At 45.3% G+C, this 11,586-nt stretch overlaps 1 protein-coding gene across 1 annotated transcript in view; it reads left to right on the top strand.

Moving 5' to 3' along the window:
- The first annotated feature begins 1,085 nt into the window (after positions 1 to 1,085).
- Positions 1,086 to 11,586, top strand: part of Foxp1 (forkhead box P1) — a 448,446-nt gene continuing 437,945 nt past the window's right edge. The window contains exon 1 of the mRNA XM_052174415.1: positions 1,086 to 1,150. The gene's annotated coding sequence lies outside the window, so the exon portion shown is untranslated. The remainder of the gene's footprint in view (positions 1,151 to 11,586) is intronic.

The following is an 11,586-nucleotide window of genomic DNA, read 5'->3' as shown; positions in this document are numbered from 1 at the left end:
AAAGGATTAACACTGTGATAAGCAGCGTATAGTCAGATGAGTCCTGCTTTTTATTTTTTTTTTCCCCTTGAACTTGGGATCCCTGCATATCATAGAGAAGCGTCAGAGCCCAAGAATCAAATCTGTTACTGAATCCTTTCCAGAAAAGCGAGGAAAAGCTACCAATTTGTCATCTGTTACACAATTTTGTAACCTTTCCTTTTCTGATATTTTTGTACTATTATTCACTCGGCTCGCAGTGCTGCGCCAGATTTGCGCCTGCTCATTTTACGATGTGTGCGTGGCTTCGGTCTGTAGTTTACAAGGAAGGACTGCGGGCTTAGGCTAGCAAGGCCAGCATGGCACATGTGCCAAAAGCGTCTTCCAGTCAGGTTTTCCACAGCCACAGCATGGTGGTGGTGTGGCCTGGCTATTTTAGGGTTTGGGTCAGACTGCTTTGCTCCCAGGGTGGTCTGCTAAGAAATGCTCAGTCAGTTGTCAGGGCAAGCTCAGCAAGGCTGTCTGTGTAGAGGGAAAAGAGTGTCTCCATTTCCCTAGATGGCAGGAGTTGCAGCTTCCGAAGTAGCTGGGAGAGGATCTGAATCTTGTTTTTCACTGGATATGCAAATCTGTTGGAGGGATGCTGGTAACCAGTGCGTCTTGAGGTTTTGGAGTGAGTTTGGCTTTGTTCTGGAAAGTAAAGTGTGAATGCCCTCGGTCAGGTGAGTGGGAAGCAGGGGGCCCAGGAGCCTCTGGTCTCCACAGATAGCGCCCCAAAGACAGCGGCTTCCTTGGGAACTCATATTTTGAGGTTTTCACCAAATTTCAGCTCAATATTTAGTTCACACAGACGGAGCATTATGGAACATGTTAATTCTGTTTTTCCATTTTTATACAATGTCTCACAGCCCCCTTTCAAATACAATAGTCTTTCAGGCTTTGCTCCGAAGCATCTCTCTAACTTTCTATTTCCATTTCAATATTTCCTGCCACCCAGACATCAACAGATGGGCAGGAACGATGCAGTACCCCCCCTTCTGCTCTGCCTGCTCCCCCCACCCCTGAGTTCTCACACACCCGTGCTGAGTTCCGCCTCGCTGCCTGCTTCTTGGCACAGGCCGGTAGTTCCTGAAATGCTCAGAGAAGACCAGGAAAAAAAAGTGTTACTCAGGTGAGCCTGTCCAAGTTTATTTTTTCCCCCTTTACAAAAAATAATCTCTTGGGGCTGGAGAGATGGCTCAGTGGGGGACGTGCTTGCTATGCAAGCTGTAGGTCCTGAATTCAGATTTCCAGAACCCGTGTGAGGCTGGACTGTATGCCCCTCACACCTCTATAAATCCAGCACTCCTTTCTGAGATGGCGAGGAGAGGAAATGCCTATGTCAACAAGCCTCGAGTATGCCGACGTGATAAAGGGGCACTGTCTTAGAGAACTTAGCACGTTATCTTCTAAGGAGCATGTGTGAGCTGTGAGTCCTGAGTGTGTTCCTTCACTTAGACTCACACTCAAGGAGTTGGGTAGCTAGACAGACAGACAGACAGACAGACAATCACTTGTGGTTGTTTCTGCTTATTGCCACTTAAAGGGATGATAGCAGACAGAGTACAGGTTCTCTCTTAGTTTTCTTCATTGTTAGCTCCCTTACATACAGTGCTACCTTGGAGGAGTGGTCAGGCCCTTGGGTCAGGCCAGCACAGCTTGGATGAAGTCAAAGGACCCCCTAGCTCCCTTCTGGTTCCCCAACCTGCCTGCATATCTCTCTCTCTCTCTCTCTCTCTCTCTCTCTCTCTCTCTCTCTCTCTCTGTGTGTGTGTGTGTTTGTGTCTTTCTCTCTCTCTGTCTCTCTGTCTCTTTCTCTTTCTGTCTCTCTGTCTGTCTGTCTCTGTCTGTCTTTCTGTCTGTCTGTCTCCCTCTCTCTCTCTCTCTTTTTTTTTATGTCTTCTCCAAATGTTTGCTGGCTGCAGTAACGGAAATAGTAAAAAAAATAAAAAGAAGTCAGCCGACTACTGTGTGCGTGTCGGCACTGGTCCAGGGAGTTTCAAAGGGATATTTTATTGATTCTGTAATTGTGTGGTGGAAGGGACAGCTGAACTGTACCTCAGGGTGGGAAAGCCCCGACTCTCACACTTCTGTCCTAGCCAGGCTAAGCATGCTCACAGGACACGTGCAAGCTCAAGTGTGCAAATGCCTCTGCCTCCATGTGTACCCTTCAAGGGTCTTTTTTTCTGTCTGTCTGTGCAGGCCACATCTTGTGACATTGGCTGCCTTTTCTGAGTATCTCTGGAAGGGCTCATTTGAAAGCCTCACACATGAAAGGTGTGTCACATGGTAGCTTCCTTTCTGGATGGCTTTCTGTCAGACCTCTTCATGACATCAAATCACAGAGCAGGCCTCGGCACAGACTTGTCAGGGTACGGTGACCCTTTCTCCACTAATAAGCTGATTGCTTTCCATACCCGAAGGGCGGACTGAGTTGTTTGGACAAACAATTGAAAATGAGCTATGTCAACTTTCACCGCTGCCATATTCCGCACTGGCGTGCGTATCTGGGCTGTTCCACCAATTGGGTTAGACAGGAAACATTTGCGACAAGGGCGTTGTGAAAACCAACAAGAGACTCAGAGGACCTGATAGATTGTCCTAGCCGGAGGTTAGGCGGCCAGGAAACACTGGGCAGCTATCAGAACCTCTCCCTGGGATGTCTTCGGTAGGATAACCGCTCCTCTCTCACTACTGAAGTAACTGTCCCAAGGGAGTGAGGACTTTGGCTTTGGACAGGACAGTCTCATTGTTCCACAGGAGGAGAGAGGCCATTTCCCTTCACCTCAGGGCTTAATGCAGGCCATTAGAGTGGAACTTTAAGAACTGTCTAAATCAGGACAAACATATCTGCCTTATACCGTTAGTTACTGTTACTGGGAGGAAAGTCCAGCCCGGCTGGCTTCTAAGCTTTCGGAATCATCTTTAACATCCCGTTTCTGCTTTTCCTTAGTTTTTCCATTCACAGTCCTTTCTTTTGCCTTCACTCCAGCCAAGACCCCATGACGCATGCATGTCACACCACTGATACCAGATAATTGGAGGTAGTCCTAGCAGCCCTAGACCCTGAATGTATGTTCTTCTAGTAAGGGAAGAATCAAGTAACAAAAGCTACAGATGTATGAATCTAATGATTATAAAAAGAATGGACATTCAATAGATTGGGATTTATTTATTTTTATGTGCATAGGTCTGCATGTCTGTGCGAGTGTGCCAGATCCTTAGGAACTGGAGTTACAGGTACTTGTGAGCTGCCATGTGGGTGCTAGGGATTGAACTTGGGTCTCTCTGGAAGAGTGACTAGTGCTCTTAACAACTGGGCCATCTCTCCAGCTCAACTCTATGGACATCCGATATATTATGAGGCAGCGAAAGGTAGAGTTGGGTTCCCTCCAGGTGAATGACTGACTATCCTGGGAGGCTTTGGTCCTTTATTTTTATTTGAGGTGTTGGGGTTTACACAATCTTGTGTTAATATATTTTTAAACATTCCTCAACAGTTTCATATGTGCATGTAATGGATTGAGGTTATTTCCATCCCCCATTCCCTTTCCTTATCCCCCTCCCTCTCCTGTTAGCTCCTCATTCCCCTCTCATCCCCCTCCCATTCAGTTGAATCCCCCCACTCCTTTTTTTATCCTCTTACTTCTCCCATTGAAACCTTCTCTTCAAAAAGTTTCTTTCCTATTTTTATGTCATTTGCTTACTCATTCATTCATTCATTCATTCATGACTTCCTGAGTTCAGTTAGGGTTCTTTGTATGAATCCAGGGATTATTTTGCAGGCACATTGGAGACACTGAAGAAAATGACTTCTTTAGTAACCTTTTAGGGGTTGGTGGTGCCTCACGAACCCATCTCTCTCCATGATTAGAAGGTGATTTTCTCAGTGATGGATTCCAGGGTGAACAGGGGTGGTGGTGGGTGGGAGGGTGGGGGTAGGTGGGAGGGTGGGGGGGTCACTACCTATAGAGCTGGAAAAGAGCTTTCTAGGCCGAAGGGACAGCAGCTGCAAAGACCCTGTGGCAAAGTGAGCCTGTGCCTGGGAAACAGTGCCTCTGGCACCCCCACCCCCAAGACACACATATCACAGACTCCGTCTTTCACCAGAACCATCTTTAGTTTGTATACTAGTTATTCTCAGCAAGGTGATCACATCCCTGATGGAGCATGCTTGGAGGGGTTTATTACCTGCACTCATGGTTTCAGAAGGTTTAACCCATGGTCATTCGATTCCAAGATTCTGGACTCACTGTGAGACAAAATATGTGGTAGAAGAGATTCTTCATAGCAGGTAGTAGCAAAGAAAAGGTGCACGGAAGAGGGACCAGCACAAGCTACAGCCCATAGGGACACGCAGCCAGGGAGATAGTTTCCCCCCCCCCCCCGAAGCCCCACCTCTTCTTATAATAGGTGCCCGAGACTTAGCTGTCTCTGGAGCTGTCCTCACAGATGTCCTCTGGAGATGACCTCACAAGATGACAGTCAAGCTTCTTTGTCGCAATTGGTTCGGATCTCTTACCTCTGTGTACTAGGCCCATACAAGTCCTTCCAGAGAGCACCTCTCTGCTTTGCCTGATACTGAATATATCTTATCTGAACTTTGTATATACAGAGACATTACATAATCCGTTTCTGTTGTCCTTCCCCAGTTCTTCCACAGGGCAGGCTCTCATCTGACAGGAAGTCACAGATTACTCGATACATTTTTATTTAGGCTACAACTGCACCATGAACTGAGATTCGAACCCACTTGGTCACCACTTTCATGTGACTCCATTCAGTCATCAGAGCTATCTTTGTTTCCACAGTGTCTTGTTTTCAAGATCCTTAGGTCAAAAGGTTCTCAACCTTTCTCCACCTCCCATGATTCTGCAGAGCTGGAAGGATGTGTTACACATACGCTGAACTTAGCTAGATTTTTTTTCCCCCAGTCTTCGGCAGGAAGAAATCTGGACGAGCCAGTATGTTGGTCATACCCAGCTGGCCTGTAGGCCTCAGTGTTGACCAGGCCATGCTATTGATTGATGTGGTTCAGCGATATGGGGATGGACTGACGTGGTTGGGATCTTGTCCATTTGCTTGAGTTAAACAAGCCCATAAAAATGGATAAATATCATGGTAGAGCCAAAAAAGTGTGTGTGTGGGATATAGAAATATTCATAAATTGTAGGTCTCTTTTTAGTTTTATATATATTTTTTAAAGTGGCTTGGCTCCTTTGCCTGAGTGAAGTCTGCCTTGGAGGCCCCCCCCCCCATTTAAAATAAACAAAGGTTGGGTTCTTATGACTGGTGAAAAGAATCCATACTCCTGTCTTCTCATTCCACAGGTACTTAGGACAAGCGTCCATTGCCAGGGACTCTGCTAGAGGCTGAGGAGGGATTTCCTTCCATACCAGGAGGAACCTTGGTTTCCAACTTCTAGCAGTTTCCGTCTCAATGTGGCCCCTTGAAACAGTCTGAAACCACAGCCTGTGTGAAGAGCAGGAAAAGGAAGACACCTCGGAGGATGTTTTCCTGACATTTTCAGTTGTGTATCTTCCCAGCTTATATATACAATCTTAGAAGAGTACGTTACAATGAACTGTTTCTTAGCAAAGACATCAGCAGCGTGTGCACTGCCCTCCTCTTCCAGACGTGCTCCCTCAATTCTCAGTTACTCCTCACTTTATATTGGTGCTTCCTCCCTGTCCACTCTGGGTGATGCTTAGCAGTGGCTTTTTTGTTTTTGTTTTGTTTTTGTTGGTTGGTTGGGTTTGTTTGTTTGTTTTGGGATTTTGGGTTTGGTTTTGCATTTTTTGCCTTTGGTTCATGGGAGCAAGGGCTGTGTCTTCCACTTGAGTCTGATGGCAGTGGGCATCATGTGGGCTTTGTTTTCTGACTCTCAGTTCTGTATTTCTTCTGGGATGTGAGGCTCCTAAGCCATGTGAAGAAGCCATAACAAAATCGGAGTTAGCATGTTAATGAGGTCTTCAGGAACTTTTGGATTCTGTATCATTGGACTTAGATACCTGGTTATGACCTTTAGGCCTCAACCCCACAACGCTTTTGTGGAAGCCCCTTTTAGATTTGTGGATATTCTTAGCAACATACACATGACATTGTGTGACTTAAGACAATTAAGATGATGAAATCACATAGTATTTTATACTCAGCTAGTTTATAAGTAGAGGAGGACAAGGCTAGCACAAGACCCTGCTACATAGCAAAATAGATCCTCTGGTAATATCTGTAATATATACTTCAGGCTTGGGTGCTCATCCACTCTTGGGTAACTATTCCTCTCCTGCTGGCTTTCTGGCCTTGGCCTCTCCCATTGGTCTCTAATATTCATCCTGGGACCATGTCTGAGCATGCTGACCGGCAAGAAGATGTTTGTTGTCACCAGAAGCCTATCTGATCCACAGGCCTCATAAAGGTGAGCAGTTGGTGAGGGGAAGCAGAGGGCATGCCTCTGTGCCTCAAGCAGTTGTCCTTGGCGGAAGTCCAGCATGAGCCTGTCTCTGCCAAAGGAACACCACCAGCAGAGCCTGGGATGGACTTGGGAGTGGGAGCTAGGAGCTTCCTCCACCCCATGGGATGTGAGCTTGAACTTGCTCTGTGAAGAGCCTGGTACTGCAGTGCGCTTTCTTATCTGTAAGATGGACTCATCAACTTCTCACAGGTGCTGTGTGCATATTCGCTCTCAGGAAGAGCATGGAAGGTGGGAATGTCTCTAGAGACTCAGGGATGCTGCAAGGTCATTAGGTCACAGTCATCACCATCTTTCGGATCTCAGGTGCTGGAGGAGAGGCTCAGAGGCTGACCCCTGGACTGTGGGCGACCCCCACCTCCTTCCCAAGGACTCCTGGTTTCCTTGGAAACCAGGTCTCTACTTGCTATTCTGATTTTGTTCTTCTCATAGAAAGTAAAGGGTTTGTCTATGTGTCTGTGTGCATGTGAGGACTGACCCAGAATTCCTAGGTAACTCCTACCTATTGCAAGTAGCAGAGAAGAGTTTCAAGATGGCCAGCAGAGACAATAGTGCCTGCTTTTTGTTCCTCTAATGGTGAACTTTGCCTGCTAGACTTTTCTCAGAAGCGTGGGAGTTCACTAGCAATATCAATTAGTTACTTCCACCTTTAATTGGAGGGACTTGTTATAACTCGAAGGATTCTCTTTTTGGCTTTCTTTTTCATTCTTTTTCTACACGCTGGTCTCTTTTGAAACAGGTATTCTGGAGCAGGTAGAAACCTGTTTGCAGTTCTGGGCTCTCTTGACCCCTATGGGAAGGTGAGAGAGAAGGGAGAGGGTCATGTCACCTCACCATTTTAAGTGTCGTACTCGGAGCAGCAGGCAGCCCAGCTGCCCAGCATTTGTCGTGCTCTGCGTCCTGGACTCCTCCCCGGGCATCCTGACTCAGTCTCTCTTTCACAAGATCTACAGGTGATTCATGGACATTTGTTTGAAGAGCAGCAGAACTTTTAAGATTGTGTGAACTTTTTTTTTCATAGAACTGTAAAGCAAGAGGGTCTGAGAAGATAGCTCGGTTTGTGAAGTGCTTGCATCACAAACATGAGGATCTGAGTCTGATTCCCAGAACCAAGTTTAAAAGGCCTGGCACAGACAGTGGTGGAGAGTACTTGTAATCTCAGTGTGGGGGAGGTGGGGCAGGTCAGCTAGCCTAGCAGGAGATCCTGTCTCAACACACACCTGAAGAATTATGCCACAGACTGATCACTGGACAATACATGCATCCCTACATGCATGTGCAAACATGTGCATGCATGCATACATACATGGAAAGTAAATTAAAAGAATAAGACATAAGTGTAAAGCAAGAGGATGGTCGTCAGTTGGACTTGTCACCTTTTCCAGGATGCGTGTACTTGCCTCTTTCTTCTAGAGTAATTTCATTGCCATTCCCTAATCTCCGGGCCCTTCCATGTTGCCTTTTAACTGACAGAGGCTATGAAGGATGACTGAAACCCGTGAGGGTGTTCATGTTTCGTGTAGCTTATCAGTGTTGACATGCCAGGACCCTCTGAGAGGGAAAGATGCTCAGGAAGATGCATGGACATTTATTTGTGCAGTGACTGCAGACTGTCTCTAACAGTTGGACCAGGCTGGAGAAGCAGTTCAGAAGAAGAGGATGTGTGCATGATGCAATGGGAAGCCGAGGCTGCATCAGTGGAGGCTTGTGAGGCAGTAGGCTCCCAGTCTGATGGCACTGCCCCATCGGCAGCTGTAAGCTGGGGGAGTCTAGGAAGCTAGTCTGATGGCACTGCCCTGTCAGCAGCTATGAGGCAGTGGGGGGTCTGAATCTTCAAAGAACCTTATGAATCTGTTTTTATTTAAGAGACATGCAGTTGGTGGTAAATTTGCCATTCTGAGAGAGGGCTTGGGGCAGTGGCTTGGTGACATCATACCATTCTAATGAAAGAAAAGTCGAGCCAGCCTTTCTTTGGTCAGGACATCTTGAAAGCAACAGCCTTTCTATTTCTAGAGCAAAACACACACTCTGCAGGTGTCTCTGTCCCTAGTCGGCTGGTGAGCAACGTTTTCATATTGTGGTTGTCCTAAAACAGGATGGACTGTAATTTATTGTCATGTGCTGAGGAGCTGGTCCTTGGATAATGAATGCTTCTTTGGAAAAATGTCAACGTGTATAAATTCAAGATTATTTAAGAAACACACAATTTCAGTTGCCTTATTGAATAAAAAGATAACTAGATTGCCCTGGCATACAGAAAATATTGAAACATGTAGCTTTATTTTTTTTCCTGAAATTATGAACAGGGCATAAATTTACCTGAGGGTACAGGATGGCATTGTATAGCTAAATTCATCTCTAATGTGGTTAATTTTTTTTTTATCGTGATGTCAGAATGGAGGAAAGTGGCGTTCAATCACTGTGATCACTTTCTTCCCTTCCCTTCTCTTTTTTTCTTAGTCTTCCTTTCCTTTCCCTGGAAACTAGGTTGTTAGTCTTCAGGAAGCACCAGGATTTGGAGATGCTGGTAATGGTGATGACATTGTTGTTGTCAACAACAATGTTGTTGTTGTTGTTGTTGGTGGTGGTGGTGGTGGTGGTGGTGGTGGCAATGATGGTAGATTTTCCATTGATAACTGTCTCTTGCAGACTGATAACATTTTTTGGTGTTGACTTCCCATGATGAGGCTGATGTGAAAACTGAAAAGAACAGCACATGTAACTTCATTGTATAAGCCTGGGAGGTGCTGCTGTGATAGGCAATGGAGAGGTGGTGTAGTCTGGCATTCTTAGGTATGACCTTTCCTGACGGATGAGGACCTTGGGTGGGCTCTAATTTTCCCAGGTAAAATATATAAGGATAGCTGTGTGAGCCAGGAGGACCTGAGTTGAATCCCTCAAATCCATGCAAAGAAAAGCACAGCATGGTGACACACTTGTACTTTCAAAGCTAGGAGAGTCAAGATGGAAAAAGTCCCCAGAGTTCACTGACCAGGCTAACCTACACCGATTAGCAGATCCCAGGCCCATGAATGGTTCCATCTCAAAGAGACAAGTGGACATGGTCTCCATACCCCCTTCTCTTCATAGATACAGATGGACTTGCATATACAGGAGCATGCATTTATACACAAGATGTGTGTATACTATGCACAGAGGTGACAGACATTTATGTGCATATGTAGATCTTTCTCTCTGTGTCTCTGTATGTTTATATTGATGTGTGTGGCTGCCAGTATTTGATTTTTTTTTAGTGCTCAGGATCAGACCCAAGGCTTCGCACATGTGAGGTGAATACTCTGCCACTAAGCTGTGTCCCCTTTTATTTTTTTAGTTTGATGTTGTGTGTGTGTGTGTATGTATGTAACAATGTATTCTTATTCGTTTGTTATTTGAAGATAGTCTGAGTATCACATACTGTAGTGCACACACATTGGGAGATATTGAATGAGTCTTTCTGCCTGCTACTTTATTTTCAGTGTATGGAATTTCAGAGGCCAGTCTGTAAGACAGTGGCCCTTCACTTACTGCAGGTTGGGATGAACCATGTTCCTGGATATGTTGTCACTGTCATACTGTCAAGAGCAGGTCCAAGCATAAGACCAACTCCAGTGTTGTGACTTTTATAGACATCAACTTTTGGTTGGTTTTCCTTTTCAATTCTGCTGCAGAAGTCAGAGGGCGTCTTTTTCTCATTTCTCCTTGTGGACCACTATCTGCCACTTAAAATCCTTAAGACATTATTACATAGCCTTTTAGAAGTAAGAACATCTGGCCTCAAGTGGATAACTGTAAAAAAATGATACAAACTGTGTCTATTCTTGAGTAAGCCCTGATTTATTCCTTTCCCATGAACTTTTGGTACCAGACTGTTGTTTGGGCTCTGACCTGGGCATAGGAACACATTATGGTTCTGATAGTCACTAATGTATTTATTAGCTCCTTGGACTGAGAGTGAAGGTCTAACCCTTTTACCACTCCAAAGAATTGCAGAAAAAGTACCAGCAAGCATTGAGGGTTGGGGAGATGGCTCAGTTGGTTGCGTTATCACCATGCAAATAAGTGGATGAGAGTTTGGATCCCCAGAAACCATGTAAAGTGGAGAACGTAGACTACATGTCTGTAGTTTCACTGCTCCTACAGTGAGGTGGGAGACAGGGATAGAATTCTTCGGATACTCGTGGTGGTGAATAAGAGACCTCACCTCAAACAAGTGAGAAGCAATTGCGTCCTTAGACTCGCACACTATGCCTTCCCATGCTCACACCCAGGCCTGTACTCACACCCATGGGTAGACACATGTGTATGTCCATCACATGCAGAGATTTAAAAAAAGGACCAGCATAGAACTAGCATGAAAAAAAAATAAAAAAAAAACGAAGAAAACACAATTGCACTTACAACTTGATTCCCAATCCCAACTCTCTTACCAGTTCATTTACGTTATAGGGCCAGTGAGGGAATATTCTGCTATAGAGCATGTAAGGAGGAAAATAGCCCCACATCAGTCAGCCTTTAATTTTTGGGTATTGTTAGCCTGTGCAGGAGAATATGCAAATAGCTTTTCTGTGGTCCCCTGTTGTACCCCTGTGAAGGTTTTGTGGGGATCCATGCATGAAGCTGACCTCCGGCCAACTCTGTTTGCTTGTTTTTTAATAGAGACAAGTTTGTCAATAGGGACATATGAGTGTAATGTTGCCCAGGTTATTGTCAAGTCTGTGGCCATAGGAATAACTTAAGGGGGCATTCAGTGGCAAATCACACAGACAAACACACACACACACACACACACACACACACACACACACACACACTCCATAAGCACACAGAACTTTACTGTTGAACTGGCAAGAAAAAGTATTGCCAAATGTGGTCTGAGTATTGGCATCTTCATGAGTAAAAATTACATGAAAAGCACTCACAGGGGAAGGAAGAAGAAGAAGGAAAATAAAAAAAATTAAAAAAAAAAACTAGGCTAACCATGCAACAGACCACATTTCCTATCCACAGTCTGTCTTCTCGGGGTGTTTGTCTAAACAGCTTTGCCAGTTTTTCTAAACAGAACTGCTGGTGTCCTTGGTCTGTAATCGGAAGAG

The sequence above is a fragment of the Apodemus sylvaticus genome, chromosome 2 (genome assembly GCF_947179515.1).
Source record: "Apodemus sylvaticus chromosome 2, mApoSyl1.1, whole genome shotgun sequence".
In the NCBI taxonomy this organism is placed as follows: Eukaryota; Metazoa; Chordata; class Mammalia; order Rodentia; family Muridae; genus Apodemus; species Apodemus sylvaticus.
Note: the sequence above shows the minus strand (reverse complement) of the source record. Positions and strands in the feature narration are given on the sequence as shown.